At 51.3% G+C, this 23,457-nt stretch overlaps 1 protein-coding gene across 1 annotated transcript in view; it reads left to right on the top strand.

Annotated features, from left to right (window-relative positions):
- The window catches only part of KIAA1217 (KIAA1217 ortholog), a 659,855-nt gene that overhangs the window by 226,290 nt on the left and 410,108 nt on the right, over positions 1–23,457 (top strand). Inside the window, exon 2 of the mRNA XM_070056129.1 lies at positions 12,537–12,660. The gene's annotated coding sequence lies outside the window, so the exon portion shown is untranslated. The remainder of the gene's footprint in view (positions 1–12,536; positions 12,661–23,457) is intronic.

The following is a 23,457-nucleotide window of genomic DNA, read 5'->3' as shown; positions in this document are numbered from 1 at the left end:
TCACTGTCTACTCTGCCTGTCAATAAATAAATAAATAAATAAATAAAAAGTATTACGATGCAGCCAGCTGCCTGGTCACCAACAGCTCTGTCACTTTGTAAACTCTGCACTGATGAAATTACCTCTACAGTGATCTGAACGAATGCCCTCCAAACCACAGCACTGGAACAGCCAGGGTGCTTTGCATTCTGTTCCCCGTGTGAAATTCTAAGTCTCGCCTTTACTGCTGTTTCATCGGGGAAATTATTTTTTGGCAAAGATGTGTTCAAAAGCACACCTGGAAAGCAAATGCTCCCTAAATGAAGAAACTAAAAAATGCAATGGATCTCACAGTGCAACAGAAAGGGAAGCGTTGAGCTCCCAGGAACTTTTCCAGGGGTGCAAGTGACTGATCCAGATGGGGTGTAGCACCCTGCCTGCCCCGTTGCAGTCTCGGAAGATTCTAAGGCCCAGGACTCAGACCCCAGGGGAGCAGGAAAGTGACGGAAGCTGAGAACAGCAGACCAGCGGACGTTCATCACTTTGAACGTCCTTGTGTCCCGCTCTGGGGCTGAGGACCCAGCAGACCTGGGGTTTTCTATGAGATGGGGTTGTGTGGCAGGTACTCAGGTTCCATCCTGTCATCTTGGAGGGCCCCGTGGTGAGACAACAAGGAAGCTGTCCCAACCAGGATAGCCTGGAGGGAGCTTTGGCTGCTAGGAGATGAGGGCAGCAGCCAGAGTGGGCACGGGGCACCAATGCTGCCTTCATGCTTCCAACCCGGGCAGCCCTGTTGGCTCCTACAGAAAACCAGGGGAGCTTGTTGTATCAGGGTCACACGGTGGATCCTGGGGGGACACATTCAGAGTGTAGGGACTGGGGCAGGGAGAGAGGCCAAACCCACTTACCCTGCCAGACCCACATCATCAACAGCCCAGGAAGCAATGTCGCCACAGCGTCACTTCACCCCTCTCCGTCATTTCAGAGCCACTTGTAGTCCCTTCTCCCTGGGAATGCAGGCACTCGCAAAGCTTGCTTTTTATCCCCACCCGTATAAGTTGACTAAATAGCGAATCTCAGGGCTCCCTTTGAAATCATCTTTCCTTACTCGTGCTAGGCTGTTTTTCAAGAGCGCTAATCCTAGCTGGCATCAGTCAGTATCTCTGGAAAAAACACAGGTGTGCAGGCAGCTGCCCAACCATGCAGATTCCCTGAAGTTCAAGAGTCTAGCCATGGTACTGTGTGCAGGCAGGTGTCTCAGCTCAGACTCCCAAGCATCTGGGAGAACAAGGGGATGGTGCTGCGGTTAAGACAGAGTGCATCTCAAGTCCCGACAACCTCTGCAGCTCCCGGGCAGGTCTGGGGGTCCGTGGAGGAAAACGGGGCGGCGGGAGTGACATACGTGCCTTTGGTCTAACCTGGTGGTGACTGTGCTGTATTCCTAAAAAGCCCTCACACTGAAAAGACAGGAGCTAGCCTATGCCTCTTGAAGCTGGCTGGGACCTCGGTGGTCTCTGTGTTGCTCTGTGATGATGCCTGGGTTGGGAGTGTGGCTGTTTGGAAGTTTGAGTGGTGGGGGCTGGGTAGCTGAGGATCAGAACTGCTCAGTGTGTGGACGGCTTCCTGGGTGATGGTTTTAGGTCCTCAGAGTGTCCGTCTGCCCAACACCGTGTCATGCATGGGCCTATGATCGTGGCTGCGTTCTCCAGTTGGATCCTCACATCCGCCTTGCAAGCAGTTTGCTTCCCTCCCTGTTGGCCAGGTCGAGCTTTGGAGAAATGGAACAGGGGAGATATTTGAATGTGGGACTGTAAATCAGAAAACTTTCTTAAAGGAGCCGGTGTGGAAGTCAAGATCAGGTTCCGGTCTGATTCCTCCCGGGGTAGGGGGGAAGTTTCTGGGTGTGGCTTGGTGTGGCACCAGCAGGGGGCAGTGTGACGCTGTGTCCACCACCCATCCCTGTGGCGCTGACCAAAGTCAAATCCAAATACCTGCAAAAGCTGTTTTTCACGAGTTTCAAATCTGAACTAAGACTGCAGTATTTACAAGCATGCCCTGCCCAAGCTATGAAGCAGAAGACTTGCCTTCCCCTGCCTTTTAAATCCATGTTACAGAAACGGAAATGAACCCAAGAGCGTCCTGGTAGGCAGAGACACGGTTGCAGCCAGATGCCTTCCTGTTCTGTTCTCGCCAGGCATCTCGCTCCCCCGCCACCCCAGGGTGCAGAGGTCGCGCCTGCCCTTGGGGAGCTTACCATCTGCTGGGACCCCACAAACAAAAGACCCAAGTGTCCCAGCGCTCTGCTGTCCTCAGAGTGCCGATCTTACTTTTTTTAGGGGGACTGGGAGAACCAGGGTATTTGGGAAATGGGGACAAGAAATACAACAGAGACCTCTCTGGAACACCCAGCACTCGGGAATCTGACGTGTTCCTGATCTCAGGCTTCGGCTACAACCCCTCGCGTGGATTCTGTGCTTTCTCAATTCCATCACAGCCGGTTGCAGCCTGCGATGGGTGTGTATGTCTGTATGTGACACAATTACAGTGAATGGCTTCCTTATTATTAAGAGAGCGTTTTTCCCCTTTTACGGGAGTTTTCGTAATTTCCTAAGTGCTGTTTTTCTCAGGGCAATTTTGCAAATATATGACACCCGGGAAGAGATACGAGTTGAAATGGTGTTCCTGGGACTGGCTCATATAGGCATCAGGAAGTTTGGAGGAGCATTAAGTTTTCAGTTTTCCCTGAAATAGCAGGGAGATCGGGAGACTGTGGTATACGCCAGGTGATGCCTTTGAACCTTTCGTGTCCTCGTTTCTGATCAGTTAAGCGGTACAACGGATGCCTTGTGTTTTGGCAAGGTTGAGTGTTGCGTTGCGTGCGCTCAGCACAGGCTCGGGATTTGCAAAGTCGGAATCCTGGTCCCTGGTCTGTTATTCACCTTGAGAAAATCGTTTCGTCTCTAGTTTCTGATTTCTTCCGCACAAAACCGAAGTCGTAAAATGGTCCCTCTCCCCGGGATGCTGGCGTCAGCGTCATGAGGAATGGAGACAGACTTTGTCGATGCCAATTGCTGATGCTCACCCTGCAGGGGGCCGTGTGTCCTGTGTCCCAGAGAAGGGGGAGTCTCCCTCCCTCCTGTACCAGCTCCCACCCTCTGAACCTGTCTGCAGTGCCAGGCCCATCCCCCAGCCTCTCCTGCCTATAAGCAAAGCCGACACAGTCATCTCGCAATGATGAGGTCAAGTTACCGTAGTGCATGTGCACTCGTGGCTTAGAGAGATGGGGGGAGCAGGTGGCTTTGTCAGTTCTTCATGTGGAAGGGAGAGCCTTGGGCCAGCGCTTCTGCTTCTCCACAGTGGGTCTCTCGCTACTAGACAGTAAGCACAAAAGCAGGAGCCTGCTGTTCCCTTCCCTGCTGTGTGCCCCGCCGCTGTCACAGTGCCCGCACACGGTAGCCACAGGACGATAAGGAGAAAACTGCTGGTTCTTTACAAATAGCCAGCTGCCACACCAAGGCGCTGGAGACACTGTGTGGTTCTCCAAGGGCTGTCTCCCACTCCCTGCAAAATAACCAGAACTGGTATGCATCTGTGATCATCTCAATTCATATATGAAATAAAACTGCAATACATTGAAAAGAGTAGGCATTGGTAAAAGTGGATGTCACATTGGTCTTCATTGTAGTTGTTTTAGCACTCTGATTTTGTTTATTTTTTTTAAGATTTATTTATTTATTTGAGAGGCAGAGTTACAGAGAGAGGGAGAGACAGAGCGGTCTCCCATCTGCTGGTTCACTCCCCAGATGGCCTCAACAGTCAAGGCTGGGTCAGGCTGAAGCCAGGAGCCAGGAACCTTTTCTCCCACGTGGGTGCAGGGACCCAAGCACTTGGGCCATCTTCTGCTGCTTTTCCAGGCCATAGCAGAGAGCTGGTTTGAAAGTGGAGCAGCCAGGACTCGAACCAGCAACCATATGGGATGCCGGCACTGCCGGTGGAGGCTTAACCAACTATACCACAGTGTTGGCCCCTAGCGCTCAGATTTTGCCTGTCTGCCCAGAATACAGAAGAATGAGGAGAGATGACGGTTTAAACTGGGATACTGGCATTTCCGAGACTTAACTAGCTTACGTGGGAAAAGGTGATTCCAGTCCGATGGGTTTTACTCCTCTTTGCTGGAAGCATCCACAGTATTTTAAAATGTAAAGACATAAGGAGCAGATGCAAACGCCTTCTAATCCAAGGTGCTTTCTTATTAACCCAGTGTTATCTGAGAACTGAAAACTCCAAGCTTGGTGGTGTCACCTTTGTCACAGGGGCTTCACCTATCTCCCCTACCCAGGGTTCGTGCTGCAAATTCTGTAGTTCGTTCTTTCAGGGCTCTTTTTTTTTTTTATTTTTTTTTTATTTTGACAGGCAGAGTGGACAGTGAGAGAGAGAGACAAAGAGAAAGGTCTTCCTTTGCCGTTGGTTCACCCTCCAATGGCCGCCGTGGCCGGCGCACCACGCTGATCCGATGGCAGGAGCCAGGAGCCAGGTACTTCTCCTGGTCTCCCATGCGGGTGCAGGGCCCAAGCACCTGGGCCATCCTCCACTGCACTCCCTGGCCACAGCAGAGGGCTGGCCTGGAAGAGGGGCAACCGGGACAGAATCCGGTGCCCCGACTGGGACTAGAACCCGGTGTGCCGGCGCCGCTAGGCGGAGGATTAGCCTAGTGAGCCGCGGCGCCGGCCCTTTCAGGGCTCTTTAAGGAAGAGGCAGCCATGTTTCAGGACCCAGCCAAGAGACAGGAAGTTCTCCCAAGACAGGCTAAGGGAACGTGGCATTATTTCCAGGGGCAAAAATTAGACTCTCCCAGATGACCAAATAGCCCCAAAGACTATTGTTGAAGGGAGAAGAGATAATCTCGTAGCAGCAACTGCAGATTTAAATCCATCTTGAAAACGGATGCTTTTTTTAAGATTTATTTATTTATTTGAAAGAGTTACACAGACAGAGGAGAGGCAGAGAGAAAGAAGTCTTCCATCCAATGGTTCACTCCCCAATTGCCCTCAATGGCTGGAGCTAGGCCAATCCGAAGCCAGGAGCCAAGAGCTTCTTCCGGGTCTCCCACATGGGTGCAGGGGCCCAAGGATGTGGGCCATCCTCTACTGCTTTCCCAGGCCATAGCAGAGAGCTGGATCAGAAGAGGAGCAGCTGGGTCTCGAACCTGCGTCCATATGGGATGCAGGCACTTCAGGCCAGGGCATTAACCCATTGCATCACAGCACCGGCCCCATGGGATGCTTTATTTTTTTTTTTTTTTTAGAAGATCTGTTAATTTATTTGAAAGGCAGAGTTACAGAGAGAGAGGGAGAGACACAGAGCTTCATCTTCTGGGTCACTCCCTAGATGGCCACAACAGCCAAGACTGGGCCAGGGTGAAGCCAGGGGCTCCATGTGGGTGCGTGGACCCAAGTCCTCAGGCTGTCAGCTGCTGCTTTTCCCAGCAGGGAGCTGAGTGGGAAGTGGAGCAGCCAGGACAGGACCCCGTGCCCATTCGGGACGCCAGTGGGCTTTACCTGCACCGCCACAACACCAGCCCCAAAAATGCTTTAATTTTTCATATGGTTTGGATCCATATTTAACGATGAGCTTTGCTGATGATTTTTCTTAATTGCTTGGGCTAACTCACACTGGATGAAAAAAAAACCCACATTGCAAAAACTGTAGCAGAATGTGAATCACTCTCCCATGTAATGAATTGGTTCTGCGAGCTCATTTTTACGACAAAAATAATTTGTGGTGGTAGTTATCAGGGAGAGGCTCGGGCTGAAAAGCGTTGGTGCGGTATTTCCTGTGCAAAACCTTCTCTACCGTGACAGCTCATGCTGGTCCCTGGAGTCCGTGTAACCCCGCGGGTGCAGACTGAATGGGGCCGGGCCTCACCGTCCAGCCGGCAGTGTTTCAGTGGCGCCCTATCCAGGTTGAGAGGGAGGGAGAGCGAGCCTGCAGACACAGGCAGCTGTGCGTTCTCTCTCCGAGCACCTCTGCACCCCCAGAACTGCCTGCAGCACTTACCATGGACTCCCCACAACCGTGCCGGCCCGGCACGCCAGGAGCCACTTGCTGACATCGGGGTGGTGGAAGAAAGGAAGTGATTATTACAAAGCACAGAGCGAGGGGCCAGGCAGCTGCCCCTTAATGCCCAGACTCCCCGAGGGGCTAGGGGCGAAGGCGATGGGGGTGAGGGGCCGTTAACTGTTTACTCCAAGTTCTTAGCCTGCACAAGGACAAGCATGCTAAGTGTGCTGACACAGATAAGGTGCACAGAGTGATGAAGTTTATTTAAAAGGTGGGAACGTGTGCACACACACACACACACACGTGAGCGTGGGTTGCTCCACACAGAGGAATACCCATGATGAAGTGGCCCCAGGCCGGATTTGCCTGTAAGAAGGGAGGGTGGGGGAGGGGAGACAGAGAGGACTCCCAGCAGCCCCTGCAGCCGTGGTCTCTGGCAGGAGAGACAGAGACCCCCTTCCAGGGGCTGGTCTCCTGTAGGACCTCGGGCTGATGCCTCTGCAGGCGTGAGCCCCCCTGGGACTTCTAGGGCACCTGCACAAGTTCTGTGTGCAGCACAGTCTCCCTGTTTTCCTGGGATCTTCTCGGGTCCCGGGTGAAGCAGAGGCATCCCTGGGCCAGGAGGCGTTTTGGTTGACGAGGAGGAGGGTAGCGTTACACGTGGGGGCTTGTGACGTCCAACTCAGCAGACCTAAACTGGCATCGTCATCCTGGCTCTTTATCCCGCAGCTAAGGTTCTCGGAGACTGAAGTTGGAGCTGGGAGGTGTGTGTGCAGCTTGTGCCCAAGTCCCTGGCCGGTCTGCAGTGCCCATGACCCTCCTCCCATTGGTGGGAGACACAGGGTCCTTGAGGGATTGTGGGTGATGGCAGGGTGGGCTTCAGCCAGCCTGGGCGCTGCGTGCAGGTGTGTGGGGGGGCCAGTGGGTTTTGCTGCAGACTTGGAGTTCCTGGAAAAGATAAGAGCGGCAGCCAGATGTTGTCTCTGGGGAAAACAGCTGCGGTCGTGACTATGGCCGTCAGGGACGGCACCTCGCCCTCAATTCAGTGACTCCATTTTCCTAAGAGCTTGTTTCACAATCCCTGATATGGGACAAGGAAACTCGAAGGGCAGGCTTGGGGAGGCGATGAGGACCCGTTCAGGGGCTCCGGCCCCCTCTTGCTCCCCGTGGAGGAAGGACCGAGCCCAGGCCGGGGGATTGCGCTCGGGGGATGTGGGCTGCTCGGCTCCTGGTACCCCCAGGCCAGGAAGACTGGGAAAGCGGCTCATTTTCTTTTGTAACATGGATCGCTCTGCCTTCCGCTCTGGATCCACCCGTGCTGACCCCACAGGAGACGCCGCTCGGCTATGTTCAGTTTCATCTCCCTTTCTGCCCCTTTCTTCTTGGCGTTCAAACATGGGTAAACTCATTTATATTTGAAAAAGAACAAAGAACAAAGAACAAAGGAAAGACGATTTCTTTGCACCATGCAGGCTGGCCCTGTCCTGAAATACCTTTATTCCTGAAAGTCTCATGCAAGAAAAATCAAGTTCATTGCTAAGAGGAGCCCCCAGATGTGATCTGGTCTCAATCGGGAACTTCAGATGGCAGCTGCCTTCTTCCTCCAGAAACCTCGTCTCTCCTGCCTGCTCCTCTCCGGCCCCCGGAGCCTGTGTGAGTGGCGGCGGTGCTGTGTCCACGGTGGCTCCCCAGTTGTTAGACAGGACACCCAGGCCGTGGCCAAAGCTGGGTCCACGATCCATCCCAGGGTACTTGCGTGTGCTGTCCCATCTTTCATCCACCTTGGAGACGGCTGCAGTTCAGCTGGGATTCTGTGTGACACTGTGTTCTGGATTTAACTCTGAACACCAGGAGAGAATTATCTGAGAGGGTTGGGGTCCTCTCAGGGGTCTCAGCGGCCTTACAGACAGTGACAGGGAAGTCTCTGGAGCAGAGGGCGTTTGCGTCACATCAAAAATACTGCTGTGAGCAGAACCACAAGCGTGATTCGAATAGAGAGGAGAGAGAGAGAGGTTCACTGATTTAAAAGCAGTTGGAAGCTGAGTGTGACAGATTTGATGTTTGACTGGGGTTACCTTTTAAGTGTATTTAAATGTATGTATTTATTTGAAAGGCAGAGCAAGAGAGAGAGAGAGAGAGAGATCTTTCATCCACTGGTTCATTCCCCAAATGCCTTCAACAGCCGGGACAGAACCAGGCTACAGCCAGGAGCCAGGAACTCCATCTGTGTCTGCAGTGTGGAAGGGAGGGGCTGAAGCAGGTGCCCATCACCTGCGGCCTTCCTGGGTGGCGTTAGCTGGGAGCTGGGTCAGAAGCCCAGGCGACACCAACCGAGGCATCCCCAGGCGGAAGCTTAACCCACTGAGCCACAACCCACACCCCATTCTTTATTTAGAATCTGGAACTACTTCCTAGAGTAAAGAGAAGCATTGACAAGGTTATGGTGCCACAGACCATATGGTATACACATGCAGACATGTGTTCAAATATGCAAAATGGCTCGTCTCCCATAGGATAATTTTATATTCATATTTCTGGTACAGTTCTATCACTAAAGCACTAAAACAGCCATGGGTATCTTTTCCCGTCTTTCCTCTCCTTTTCTCCTGTCCATTGATACTAAACAGTGGAGAAGCAAGCACCACATCACATCTTAAAATGAGAATGCAGATGACGCAGGTTGCGCTCTTGTCTGTGCCGTGGGTGGAGGTGGCTTCGTTTTGCTTGATTTGAAAGGGCAGAGTGAAGGCTGTGTTCACCCTGGAGGAAGCTCGGGACCGAGAAAACAGAAGCTAACGGTGACGAGGACCATGCTTCAAACCCGGCTGCCCCCTGACCCAGCGTGCACCCACATTGCACCGCTTTACCCCGGGCTGCAGCCAGGAGCAGCTGACCAAGGTTCTCACAGCTCCTAGAGGCTGCTGTGGGCTGCTGGGCATCCAGATGGGGGATGCAGCTGTACTACCTACAGAAGCTGAGATGAGCAGAGCTAGGGCAGGGACGCGGATGCTCCACACCGTCACCATCCACCCCCTCGCTGCTGGGAGCCAGCAGCTGCCAGTCCTGGCCCATATTTGTATGTGGTTCTTTCCCTTTTATTCTTAATCAACAGCTCCAAAGGTGGTCCTCAGGGCTGGGGCTGGTGAGTGTGTCTCCCTTGCAGGAAGTGTTCTGATGGCCCCAGGCGTCCGTGGACCCACCTGCTGCTTTGATGGGCGGCTTCACACAGGAGCTGTGATGGCCAGCAAGGTGTCTCTATGCTTTATTTAATAGCAATGAACTTTAAAAATACCCTCACTTGCATATACTCCAAAGAGCCTTCAATTCTGAATATCATCGACTATCTCACATTTGCAAGAAATCTCACCATACGAGGGTTCTTTCAAAGGTTTGTGCAAAACAAAAAAATGAATTAAAACTTAAGTTTATCTTGGTGCCAAAAAAAAATGAAATCCACACCTAGTTTTTTTGCAACACGCATTTCTTAGGAACTTTTTGATGACCCTCTCAGACCCATAGGTTTCAGAATTGTTGTGCAACAAAATAAACTAATTTTTTCAGTTCTATTTCCTAGGCTCATTTTGCAGCCTCTGCATTCTTGCGTTTCCATCTGGCGGAGGCAGCCACGTTGAATTTCTCAAACAAGAAAATCTGGCAGCCACTGGGCCAGAGGGGAAATTTTCTGTTACAGAAAGAGGAGAGCTTCCCAGGTGCTTTGCTGACAAATATTGCACCGTTACCAAGTAGCCAGGTGATGATGAACATACTTCTAGCGACAAGTGATACTCACTGTAGTTCTGCAACTGTAGCCATAGGCAGTACCCAGGCAGGCAAAGTTCATTCATTCACGTTCGTGCATTCAGAGGTTTCTGCTTGGCCTTTTTCTGTAGGATAACTGAAGTTATTCTGTTGGAAAGGGAGAAACGGGGAAACATCAGTGAATAAATAGACTTGGGAATTATCACGCTATTGTGAATGATTCTAAAGTCCCCAAATTTGACCCTTGCAAATGTTCTTTACCACACAGGTGGCCAAGCATAGATTACGATTATTAATTACTTTCCAACAAGACCCCAAGGCCAGCTAATAACTCAACTTATACATGCCTGCCCTGCGTTAGCTGCACTGTGCACCCACAACTCGCTGCTTCCTCCTGCGTGTTCCCTGCTGGTCCCCTGTTCCCCGATGTGTGGTGGTAGGAGCTGGACAGAGACAGCAGAGTGCATAGCAGTATCCCTGGGAAGAGATCTGGGGGAAGAGGAGCAGGAAGACAGACCCGGCGCTCAAAGTGGGCGGAACTGGGCAAAGCCAGTAGGAGGGTGCGGCTGCAAGCTGAGCAGCCAGGGGCAGCTGGGATCCCATGGGTGTCGTGGGAAGACCAAGTGGGGAGGAATGGTGGGAGCAGCTCTGGGCTTCTGTCCCGAACCCTGTACCGATCCACCCAGAACTGGACAGATGAGAGACTCAGGAAGAAAGCAACCATGGGGAGGTAGGCAGCCTGGGTTGGAGGTCAGGCTGTGTTGGTCGCAGAGGGATTCTGGACTGCTCACTTAACCTCTGATTCCCCGCGTGCTCAGGGGAAGAGCGAGCTACCAGCCCCGCTGGTGGCGTTGCATCGGGGGCAGAGCTTGGTGTGGTGCTTGGAGAAGAGCCAGCTGAGTGGTGCTGTGACCCTCAGGTCTCAGCATCTCACTGTCTTGATGTGATTCCATGACCAGGGGACCTCAGGTCCTGAGTGGAGAGAGAGGTGTTGCAGATTGGAGACCGGGGGTGGTGATCATGAGAGGAAGGTCTCACCCACAGACAGGGCTCGTGGAGTCGGCATTACAGCCGAGCTGGGGGAACCTTCCTCCGCCCTCTGAGACCATGTGGCTTTATTTAGTTGGCAAAGAAAAGACCTTGTGGCACGGTAGGTTAAACCGCTGCATGGGATGCCCACATCTGGTATCAGAGTGCCTGTTCAGCTCACGGCCGCTCTGATTCTGACCTGGTTCCTGCTGATGCAATAGAGGATGGCCCAAGTGTGTGGGGCCCTGCTGCCCACATTGGAGACCCGGATGGAGTTCCTGGCTCCTGGCTTTGGGCCTGGCCTTGCCTTGACTGTTGCAGCCATGTGGAGAGAGAACTAGTGGATGGAAGATAACCATCTATGTCTGTCTGTTATGTAGTTGCTAGTGGACTATTTTGATGTCCAAAACCGATTTTTTTTAAAAAATGATAGCATTCAAATCTAACTGAACTCAGCACAAGAAATAATTTGTGTGGACAGAGCCGATATTTTAAAAGTGTTATAATGTGGCTGTTTCAGAGTCAAGATCTAACAATATGTGACATTTTAATTCTGTTCCCCAAAATTCACCCTGCACTGTCTGTCCTCTTCAAGTGTGTGTCGCTGGATCCGGGTAGGAGTTGCATAGAGACACATTTCCACGGCGAGGGTGGGGAGATGTGGTTCTCACTAATGGTTCTATTGGGTCCCTACATGAGGGCGCTTCAAACAGCTCATTAAAACATGCAGACTAGGAGACGGTGATGCACCAGAGTGAAGCCACCCCCTAAGTCCCTGTGTCCACACACTCCTTGAAGTGTCCTGGTAGCAATGGCGTCACCACAGCTCCCTGCAGGCTTGAACGCTGCCGTCCAGGGCAACGTGATGGCGTCGGTCATCTTTTTGGGGCGTCTCGCCCACCCTGGAGTCTTTGTCCACAATGACACCATCTCCGGTCCTGGGAAGTTGATGTACACAGAACTCTATGTGGGGCAGATCACGTCCGTCAGGGGTGTGGCCTCCCCACCTGTCCCTCCTCCCATGGCCACTGCTGCTTGCAGGGCCACAGCCATGGCAGCCACCTCCCTCCCTCACAGGGGACGCATACAGGCAAGTAGGACAAAGGTCAGCCTTTCTACCTGTCACTCAGTTGGCCTCTCCCAGTCTCCATCCACCCCACCTCTGTAAGCCCACGCCTCCTTCCATGGCTGATCCGACAAATGTGCTACCTTCCTTCACAGTGTTCAGCTCCTGTGTTGGGGAAAACACCAGAAATCAGAAGTGAAACCCCCTGTCCCTGGGTGACTGTCAAGGCCTGTGGGTGGTGGCCGTGAGGCATCCTGGGTATTTTATTCTTTGCTCTTCCTAATTAATTTTGAAAGCATTGATTTGAAATGCACAGTTAGAGAAAGAGAGAATCCATCTTCCACCTGCTGGTTCATTCTCCAAATGGCCACAAAGGCCAGGTGGAAGCCAGGAGCCAGCAGCTTCTTCCAGATCTCCCACGTGGGTACAGGGACCCTTGCTCTTGAGCCATGCTCCACTGTTTTCCCAGGCCATGAGCAGGGGGCTGGATCAGAAACAGAGAAGCTGGGAATCAAACCGGTGTTGATACAGGACGCTGGTGTTGCAGGCGGCAGCTTCACCCACTGCCAGCCCCTTCCTGAGTGTTTTAATTGACTTGAGTTCCTGATGTGGGGGAAACCGTGACGTTGTTTGTATCTTGCAGATGGCGAAGCTGGGGTCCTGAGTTTGTAGCTGACGGCGCTGTGGACGGGAGCCCCCGGGTCTCACCCCCTGGAGGACTGTGCTGCTCTTCTGTGGACCCCTCCCCGTGCGTTCCTTCTTTTCAGGTAAGGTCTTTTTACTAAGTCGCCAAGCGAGCATCCGTCATCTCGACCATGAATGACTCTATGAGCTAAAGGTCCATCTATAATGCTCAGCATCTGTGAATTCCCTCCGCGAGCCCCAAGGGGGTGCAACGTCCGAGCTGTGCCTTGCCGTCCTCCCATAGAGCTGTTGGTGCCTTTTTCAGCGGGTCTGTGCTCTCCGGGCGGTGCCGTCCACGCAGGTGTAACATTTCCAGCCCTGAGCCATGCCTTCTATTGGTGACTCACCCGTCTTTGTGTCCACACGCTGGCTTGCAGCAGCTGTGACTGACACCTAAGGAGGTGGGACATGTGTGTATCATCTGATGGCTTTGTGTCTGTGGGCTGCACAGAACCAATCAAAAGCAAGGGTCTCTTAGGCCTGTCTGGTTTATATCTTGATGAAGGTCTTCCAAAAGCAGTGGCATAGATGTTTATAACAGGTGGATGGAGGCCCTTGTGTTTGGTCCACATCAGCTTCCAGGAGTAGCCTAAGGGTCAGGAAGGGGGAGGTAGCTCAATTCACCCCCAACTTCCGTTGCATTCATCCCACTGAAGCCCTGGGCCCAAGTCCACCAGTGGCATAGGAAAGCTGGTTCTGAGTTGTCTGCCTCTTCAGAACTCCTCACCATTCTCCTCTCCACGTCCTACAATGTTGCTGTTTGATCCAGAGGAAAACAGGGGAGAAAAATCGATCGAGCCTATCCCAGTCGATCAATCCTATCCCTGTGCCATCTTTGTTCAAGCTGTTTTCATTTGAGTCGTGCAATTCCGTGCTCAGCTACACCACAGAGCACCCGAGACCCCAGAGGGCTCCGATGCCGCCTTCAGGGAAGGACCACGGGAAGCCGTTGACCTGAGCTTCCGCAGGGCACAGCCAGGGGCTCCTGGCTTCCGTGCTGGCCCCAGCTCTGGCACTAACAGCAAGGGTTGGGCTTGCAAAAGAAGCTTCAAGTTCAAGCAAGCCCCAGAGGCTGCTTCCCTTCCTTCTGCGTAGGGATGGGGGGTTGCTGGTGGGACACTGTGGACAAGGTGGGGCTGCTGGTAGAACACTGTGGACAGGGTGGGGTTGCTGGTGGGACGCTGTGGACAGGGGTGCCGGGTTGGGGCCAGCTACAGAGCGGGTGGCAGGTCCTGCTTTCGGGGCCAGCGGCTCAACTGTCCTCAGGGAGTTTCGTCGTCCTTCTGGCTCCCGGTGATTCACCCCTCGGGTTTCCCTTCTAGGCATATGGATTCCATTGTCTGCTGTGTCCGCCAGGGAGAAACCAGAGAGATCAGAGGGTGCTCCCCTTCTCTCCCTGAGCCGCCTCCGTCTGGGGAGGGAGCGGCTCTGGCAGCCAGGAATGATGTGTGCCTTTGAATCTTTAAGGAGCCGGGCTAAATTTAGAATCAGTGGGCTATCATAAATAACCCGTGCTCCTCTCACTTTGTGTGGTTTGGACTGGAATGCAGCTCGCTCTGGAGTTGGATGAACGGCCAGAGATCAAAGAGGCAACCGTTCAGAGATGCACGGTTCGCAACCAAGTCCTCCCGCAGGCTAGACATGCAGGCTAATAATTCTCTCCCTGGTTGCACAGGTTGAGGTCTGGAGGGCATGGCTTTAACTAACTTAATAATGAAGATGAAGAGTCACTTTCCAAGGAGGGTTAAAACCTAGCTGGCATCTTCATAGGGTGTGGAATGCGGCAGAAGGGGAGAGGAAGTGGAGAAGTGGAGCCATTCCCGTGTGGAATGTGGTTCGGGACGGATGGCAGAAGGCAGAACAGGATGCGGTGTAATTTGCTCACCCTTGGCTGCGCGTTAGGGAGAGGCTTTGATAACTGGAGCGGAACATTTACAGGGCTTAGTTTTAAAGCCTGAACCAGACTGTGTGTTTGAGAAATGGACTTTGAACTAGTTTGGTAGAGTATAAAACATAAACGTGTTGCAACTCACAGCCGTGGGGACGTTGCAGCCACGGGATTGTGGGTAATCCCGAGGCTGCCCAGTGATAACCACTGTGGATTCCCAGTCTCCGGGCGCTGCATGCTGGCAGGGCACGTGGTGTCTCTGGGCCCTCACGGCCATGCACAAGGACTGCCGGTTGTTTTCTGGGACTCCACCATGTCAGACGCCTTGGCAAGCGCAAACTTTTGTTCAATGGGGAGCCCAGGATTTGACCCGAGCTCTAAAACAAGGCATAGATGATGACCACGTAGCTTGGACTGACTTTTCTGGCTCATTCCCCGGGCCCCGTTGGGGCTGTGGGCGCCCTTTGCTTCCTGCACTGGGACGCTGTGCTCGCAAACCCTTGCCTCCACCACTGATTGCAGCCATTCAGGCCAAGTTCAGGCTGAGCTCAGTCGCCCCCGGCTTCGCTGCTTCCCTTAGCTGTACTCTGGCCTGAGAGGCGCTGTGGACCACAACCAGGCCCCCCAGCCCTCAGCCCCTTGCCTGGAATTTATGATGGAGGAAGCATGGTCAACAGACCCTGGGTGGGGCCTCTTTTGGTAAGGATAAAGGACCCCTGCTGGACTTCTTGTTTAGTTTGTATGCACTGTGTACAGCGTGTACACCCATGGATGTGGGTGCCCAGGGCCTGTGCTTGTCCACGGACAGCCGGGCTTAATCCTGGACACGCACCCCCCACCCCCCCACCCCCCGTCTGTTGCATGAGTGACGTCTTCTGTGTAAGGGACTGGACAGCTTGCAGAGACAGCGTCTGTCACACACAGGACCCTCTGCAGTGGCAGCTGAGAAACAGTTGCTCTGTGTTATGTTAGCGGGACTCATCTCTCCCTTGTTACCTCACTTGTAACCAAAGCAGAACTGCGCAGACTTCTTTTGCAAACGGCATGCAGTACGGTGCAAGGAAGTCACTGATCAGTCAGTGAAGCCTCCCTGGCTGCTGATGGCTGGAGCTTTGGTGCTTGTCACGGAGCGACTGGTGGAGATGAGTGGGAACCAGCGGTCTAATCTTCCCTTGCCTTCTCCCCGTCTCCTCCCATTGCTTAAGGAGAAGAAAGTTTACGATGTCAGAAACAGAAGCAAATAACCCATTCGTTCTTTTTTCTTGATTTAACAGCAGAGGAGAACAGGATCCAGAATCCTGGGGTCCCCCCCCTTCCAGCTTGTCTTGAAATAGTTCACACGAGCGATCTAAGAACTTGGGAGTCAGCTTCCAGGAGCCAGCTCCTCTGCCAGGGAGCACAGATGTTCTGGGTTCTTTGAGAGGAAGGAGATACATTTGTGGAAAAGAAATGGAAACTTTCAAACCATTTGAGTTGTCATGAAGACACTTTGCATTTTGCTAACTTCTTTTCCTCTTGCGTGCCCTGAGGCTTTGGTGGCCCTAAATAGGTTTTTCCTGCTGGGGAGCCAGCTGTGGCCCCCAACAGTCCCTGCGTGTGCTTGGGGCACCAGCACCTGTCTATGGGGAGAGGCCCAGGACGGGCAGGATGACCCAAAGATGGGAGAATGAGGCAGAAACAGCACATCAATTTCAGCCGCTTTGTGAAGGCAAGGCACCCGACGGATCTAAGCCCATTCTCTCCTTAAGAAAATGGCTTGAGTGTTTGGCCTAGGGATTAAAACGCTGTGTGATGCTCCCACACCGGGTTCAAGTCCCAGCTCCGGCTCCTGACTCCAGCTTCCTGGCTAATGCAGATCCTGGGTGGGAGGCAGCAGTGATGGGTCTCTGCCACCCTCATTGGAGTGTTGGATTGAGCTCGCGGCTCCCGGATTCAGTCCAGCTAGCCCCAGCGTGTGTAGGCGTTTGAGGAGCAAGCTGGCAGATGGGGAGCCCTTCCTCTCTCTCTCTCCCCCTCGTTCTCGAATAAATAGATACAATTTTTAGAAAGATCTTGCAACAATCCAAAGCAAGGGGTAGTAGCCGCAGTCTGCAGTCCAGGAAGCTTAGCGCTCAGCGGACTGTATTACTTGGCCAAGGTCCTTTAGCTCGTGGGTGGACGGAGTGAGGACCAGAGCCTGTGAGTGGAGCGCTTTGCGTGTGGCATTACCCAGAATGCATAGGAAGAGGGCCCTGCATTTGCAGCTGTGGCTCACGCAGCCCTGTGGGATCCCCACGTCCATATCCCAGGGACTGGATTCAAGCCCAGGATTCTGCTTGTGAGCCCACCTCCCTGCGATGGTGCCCCCTAGAGGCCACAGGTGATGCTTCAAGTCCTTGGGCCCCTGTCACCCACATGGGAGACCAGGAAGGAGTTTCTGGCTCCTGACTTTAGCTTGGTCCAGCCTCAGCTGCTGCAGGCATTTAGAGAGAAAATCAGCAGATATGAGTGTGCTCGCTTGCTCTCTGCCTCCGCCTCCATTTTTCTCTCTCTGCTTTTCAAATAATAATAATAAATGAGTTAAAAGATTTTGACAGCACAGAGAGAGCCCCCTAATGTGATAAAGAAGTGATTTCTAAAGCACCGTTGGCTGCCTCATTTTTAATGCAGAAGCCACATCCAAATAAGTCGTGCACCTCTCGTGCACCGGAACTTGATTGCAGGGAATCAAGACTCCTAGCACTCTGTGAGACACTCGTGGTCCAGGTGAGCCGCGGTCCACCCGTCTCTAGATGCTTGGCCCGGCCCGCCGCTCTCTGAAGCAGCTCTGAGTGGCAGTCACTGCTCTTTGTGCCTCGTTAGTCGGCAGGGTTTGGGTCACGACGTCATGTAACTCAAAACCAGTGTGCTGGAGGAGCCAGGGTAGTCTTGGCTGCAGGATGGAGCCGTTTCTACACCCGCATAGCTCCTGTGACATCTGAGCAGATGCGCCATGTCCTCGAGGTTCCAAGGGCACGATTCCACGTGCAGCAAGAGTTGGCAGGGTCAGTGCACTTGACCATTCAAAAGGCAGAGAGAAGCATTTCTGTCTGTAACACCACCCAAGGCAACTTGGAGAGCTGATTTCTCTTTCGCCCCAGGGAAGCTGACCCACAGCGCCCCTGCAGGCAGGCGGTGGCAATTGCAGTTTTGCAGTGCATCCTGCTGAAGTGGATTCTGTTTATTTCAGGATTCTGTATCCCACAGAGACTCTGTGGTAGTGCTTTTAAACTCCCGTTGAAATGCGTCGCGGAGGAAACCCTGCAGAGAAAAGCAAGCCCGGTAGCGCAGGGATCTCCCATGTGAAACCTTACAAGGTGCAGCCCCAGCTCCTGCCTCAGAAAGCCCCGTGAAGACTGCGCCAAGCCCGTCCGTGCCGCCCTTGAACTTCCCTGATGCTGCAGTCTCAGAGAGAACCCCTGGGCGGGGTGAGGAGAGCCCTCAGTCACAGGAAGCCAGGGACCCGACTGCAAGTGAGCTGCCTCTTCCTGCAGGCTTAGTGGGTGGGACTCTGCCCCATGCCTATGAGCTTGGGGGTCCCCCTAACCACAGCCCTGAAGTCTGTGTTGATGGCTGGAACCCTGCAGACCACAGAGGCAAAGGAAGTCAAAGGTGGAAGGTTTTTAAAGAAAATAGCGGGGGCCCGGCATTGTGGTGGCTTAAGGTACCCACTGAGCCAGCATCTCATGTCAGAGCTGAGGTTCGAGTCCCGGCTGCTCCTCTTCTGATCCAGCTCCCTGCTAATGTGCCTGGGAAAGCAGTGGAGGATGGCCCAACTGCTTGGACCCCTGCACCCACGTCGGAGAGCTGGATGGAACTCCTGGCTCCTGATTGTGGCTGGGCCCAGCCCTGATTGTTGTGGTCATTTGGGGAGTGAACCAGCAGACAGAAGCTCTCTCTCTCTCCCTCTCTTTCTGTAACTCTGCCTTTTGAATAACCTTTAAAAGAAAAAAAAAAGTCAAGTTTTTTTTCTTTAAAAAAATAATTTTAACACAAATTGGAACTTCAGTTGGATTAAGCTGTTATGGCTTCTTACTTCAGTTGGTGGAAAATATAGCTATGAAAACCTAGGGTGATTTGGGGCATTTCTGTGGTTTGGTGGCTGAGCATGGCCTCACCCATAACTTCTGTATGGTTTGAATGCAGTAGGTCCTTATCATTTGTGGGTGCGACGCCCTATGTGCAAATCCACACACTCGGAAATTTGCCTGTCATCCCGAAATCAGGGCTCACGTGCTCTCAAAGTGCTTCACCGACAAGCATAGAGGGGCAATACATCTTCACCACCCAAAGAGCCCTAAGGACCTGGCGCCTTTTGTTATCTCGCTGCGGCCCTGTTTTTCACATTTTGTGGCATGTTCCCTATGCTTGTTAGTGATTTCACTTTTTTTTTTTTTAAGATTTATTTGTTTATATTAAAGTCAGAGTCACAGAGAGAGAGAGAGCTTCCATCTGCTGGTTCATTTCCTAGATGGCAGCAATGGCCAGGGCTGGGCCAAGCCGGAGCCAGGAACTTCTTCCCGGACTCCCATGCAGGTGCAGGGGCCCAAGCACCTGGGCCATCTTCCGCTGCTTTCCCAGGCCGTAGCAGAGAGCTGCATGGGAAGTGGAGCAGCCGGGACAAGAACAAGTGCCCATACAGGATGCCGACATCACAGGTAATGGCTTTACCTGCTACGTCACAATACCAGCTCTGATGATTTCACTTTAAGGTAACCCCAAGCTTGCTACCAAAGGATTGTCTAATGCATGGAAAGGCAGGGAGAGAAAATGCATGTATCAGACACCCCTGGGCTATGAGTTCAATATTAATACATCAATGACATATGAGTAAGATGTCTATACACAGAAACACCCAGAAAGCAAGTTTGTACCTTCATCGGCCGTCACCACGCCACCAGAGGCTTGTAGGATTGGAATCCTGTGTCTGAATGCGCCAATGCAGGGTTTGCACAGAGCAAAACCACCGGGAGTTATGAGAATTGCCTGCCGCCTTTGACTGGGTGTTCTGATCCAGTGGCAGTGCAGGCATGGGAAGAAGCAGAAGAGAGGAAGCTGGAATGGAGGCGGGAATGGGCAGGCTGTTGCCTTGCGCTGAGCCTCTGCCCCTGAAGGGTGGAGCAGGAATCAAGTGTGTAAATTGTCCCCTGTTAGACTTTCCAGGGGCAGTAGGGGCGGGGCCCGCACCTGCTCCCTTGGTGAATGGTGTCCATTTTATGCAAATGTCCTCTGGACTTCTTCTTCCTGCTCAGGTAGGTAGGGGCGTGACTCTGCTTCATGGCTACCCAAGAAAGATAATTTGGGTTTTCAGTAAATAGCATCTGTCGAAATGTTTCCTTCTAACCATGGGCACTTGCGTGCACTTAAGTTAATGGCATTTAATGGCCTATTTAATACACTGTGGCTTTGACTGGCTGATGTAGAAAAGGGAGTGTTCACTTTCATATTCATGCCCAAGGTCATTTGTTCTGTAGGCAGAACATAGAGTTTGACGTACACAAATCATGGCTTTAACAGTGTGGGAGAAAGTACACCACTTCCAAAGTAGTGGCTTGCGGACATCCACGTGTCTGCTGGAAACAAGACTGGATGAGAGCCCCTCTCTCACAGGTACGTTGTGTGCGCACGGGAACCCAGAGCAGTGCAGAGAATTACCCATAATGCCGCGGCAGCATGATGAATTGCACCCTTTTTGGCCACTTAATGGTATATTAGATCAATACAGCAGCTAAACCATGAGCTCCAGTGAGAAATTTCAAATCTGATGGAAAAGTATTCTTTTTGTGTCTCAGGAAAGAGTCTCCAAACTTTAGAAAAAAAATGAGTGTCTGTGAAATATGGCCAAGTTGTATCTTCACACATGAAAAATGTCCTGTATTTTCTCTTGGAATGTGAGAATCATCCCCAGAACTAAGAGTTGATTTTTAAAAAAAATAGTGTGAAAACCACATCAAACTACTGTTCAAGAGGAATCGTCATACCTTTTTCATATTTTTAAGAATTAAATAAAACGCATAAAGTGTATGGAACAGAAATCACTAAGCGTTAGCTGTTATAATGCTGTGGTTGGGGTGAGTGTTGTGGTTCCTGGCACATGCACGCCCCCTATCGGGGGCCGGTTCGAGTCTTGGCTCCTCCACTTCTGATCCAGTTTCCTGCTAGTGTGCATCCTGGGAGGCAGCGGGTGATAGCCTACGTGCTCGGGCCCCCGCCACCCACATGGGAGACCTGAGTAGGATTCTGGGCTCCTGGCCCAGCCTCTGCTGTCGCGAGCATTTCGGGAGTGAACTGGCAGATAGGCGATCGCTCTGCCTCTGTCTCTCTGTCTCTGCATGACTCAAATAGATGAAAATAAATGCATAATAATAATGTTGTTCTACTGAAAGTTGACCTAAAAAAGCATATAATTATCAGAAGTCTCCTAAGCCATGTATCATTTTCTTTTGACCATCATTTGATACAGCCCCACCACTGAAACCAACAAATTAGAAGAGAGGAAAGCCAGGAGTTGAAAAAACAGGGGGGCTACACAGACATGGCCCTGACTCCAGAAGTATTGCCATGAAGTGCTCTCGGCTGGTTTTGCTCGTTCTGGGTTGATTTTGTCCATGCAAATCTCTTAGGGCCATGTGCTCCCTGAAACACGGGTCTCTGTTCAGCTGTGGCAGAAGCTGGGCACGAAAAGCAGCAGGAGCTGGAAGTCGCTACGCTATGGGAGGAAAGGCAATGACCACGCGTCTGTTACAGAAGACATCTAAACAGACAACTGTGGCAACAGTTACAGTAGCAGTTAAGCTTCCCAGTATGTAATCTGAACACAGTCTAAATTCAGGGAGAATTGAACCTTGGACACTGAGAGCTCATAGTGAAAGCGAGGTGGTGGTTATTGGAGCCATATTTTCTGGAATCTTATAATTATTCTGAAAAAAAAGGGAAATATTATTTTTTGAATTTTAAAGATACATATTTGTTTAAATTTTTAAGGTGAATGCAAGAAACTTAGGATGCATCTTTCTGAATTTACAGAGGAAGAAACTGCAAGAGAGGATTAGGAAAAGTCTAAGGAAGAAAAAGAGAGGGGGACTAACACCCCGGGGCTGAGCATACAGCCCAGGAGTTAGCTGGTTGGGACGGGTGTGGTCACTTCAGAGCGCCTGGGTTCAGGTCCTGGCTCTGCTCCAGATCCCAGATTCCCACCAGCGTGCACCCCGGAGGCAGCGGCAGCAGCTGGGTCCCTGCCACTCATGTGGGAGACCTAGGTTGGGTTCCTAGCTCCCAGCTTTGAGCTGGCCCAGGCCTGGCTGGTGCAGGCGTCTGAGGAGTGATCCGGTACCTGGGCTCGCTCTCTGCCTAGTCTCTCTCTGTCTCCCAGATAAATACAGCTAATAAACCTTTAAAAAATTGAAAAATGACAATAAACCTAAATCAAAATATGCCCATAATCACAATCAGTGTTTAATGTAAGTCATTACATAAACAGTTTAAAGGAGAAGAACTGTACAATTATTCCTAAAGCTACAAAGCCAAAAACATGTGTTGAAATTCAGCAATCATTTTGGGTAAAACTTTTAGCTAGTAGGACCAAAGACTATATACTTAAATTGGAAAAAAAGATAACTACCCAAAAAAAGCCTACAGTAAATTGTATAAGCAGTGGTGAACTATTCCAAGAAGTCTCCTTATATTCAATCAAGAGCAAGACCCTGCTGTAGTGAACCTAGCCATCACAATAAGACACGAAAAAGACAAGAGAGGAAGACACAGGGCCACCTTGATTTGCTGCTTACATATCCAGAAACAAAACACATCCTCCTGTTGTCAGAGTTAATGACGCAATTTAGCAAAATTGAAGGATCAAGTCAGGCAGGTGACAAATTCTCCCACTCTGCTGGGGGAAGAGTGAAATTTTTCCACCATCAGGCAAACTGCTCGCTTGTCTCTGTTAAGCTAAGTGCGGGTATACCCAATAACAGTTTTCTACCAGTGGATGGAAGTGCCGAGGTACCTCGATAAATGTACAAGAATGTTCATAGCTTTATTAGTAACACCAAAAATGGAATAAACAAATTATAATTGTCACCGTATAAATAAATACCCCATAGCAATGTGAAAAAAACAAATACAACAACATGGCTGAATCTTGTGACTTAATATTGAGCATAGAAAGTAGCAATGACATATCCATACTGTATGATTGTGTTTGTCTGAAGGGCAAAAAGAAGAGATTAAACTGTGTGGACAGAGGCCAGACGAGAGGCTCCTTGGTGGAGGGAGACGGCGCTGACTCACGGGGAGCCAGGAGGTCCTCTTCTGAGGCTTGAAAAACATCTGCACCTGGTCTGAGTGATGGAAATGTGGGCGTATACATGTGTAAAAATCAGTCAGCTTGAATATTTAAAAAAAGTCTCACTCTGCCAAGCTTCATGAATTAATATTATTGATATGAAACTTAGAAATAGCCAAATAAAGAGTTTAACTTTGCAAGTTTTCATGAATAGGTGCGGTTCTGCAGCCATCACCATAATGATGATAGAGGATATGTTTGCCACACAAAGATGTCCCGTTTGTGCCCCTTGAGGTCAGTCTTTGTCCATCCCGGTCAGAAGTAAATGGAGCTGTAAAGCGAGAGGGTTTGGTGTTGGGTTTCTTTTGTTCATCACAATGTATGATCTTTATCCATGTTCTTCTGTTATCAGCCGTGTACTCCTTGCTATTTCTGAAGAGTACTCTTTGGACAGTATTTTTGTGCATTTAGTGGGTGATGGATAGTTGGGGTGTTTTCAGCTTAGGGCACACGAAAGCCGCCCTGAGAATTTTGGTATATCTACCTGTGGCCATCCATTGTAACTTCTCTTGAGTATAAAGCTAACTGCAGAATTGCTGGCTCATGGGGTACATGCATACCACATTTTCCAAGAAACTGATGAACTGCTTCCCAAGATGGCTAGCTCACTTTGCATGTCCACCACCAGTG

This window comes from Oryctolagus cuniculus, chromosome 13, assembly GCF_964237555.1.
Source record: "Oryctolagus cuniculus chromosome 13, mOryCun1.1, whole genome shotgun sequence".
Taxonomy (NCBI): domain Eukaryota; kingdom Metazoa; phylum Chordata; class Mammalia; order Lagomorpha; family Leporidae; genus Oryctolagus; species Oryctolagus cuniculus.
This window is presented reverse-complemented; position numbering and strand designations above follow the sequence as displayed.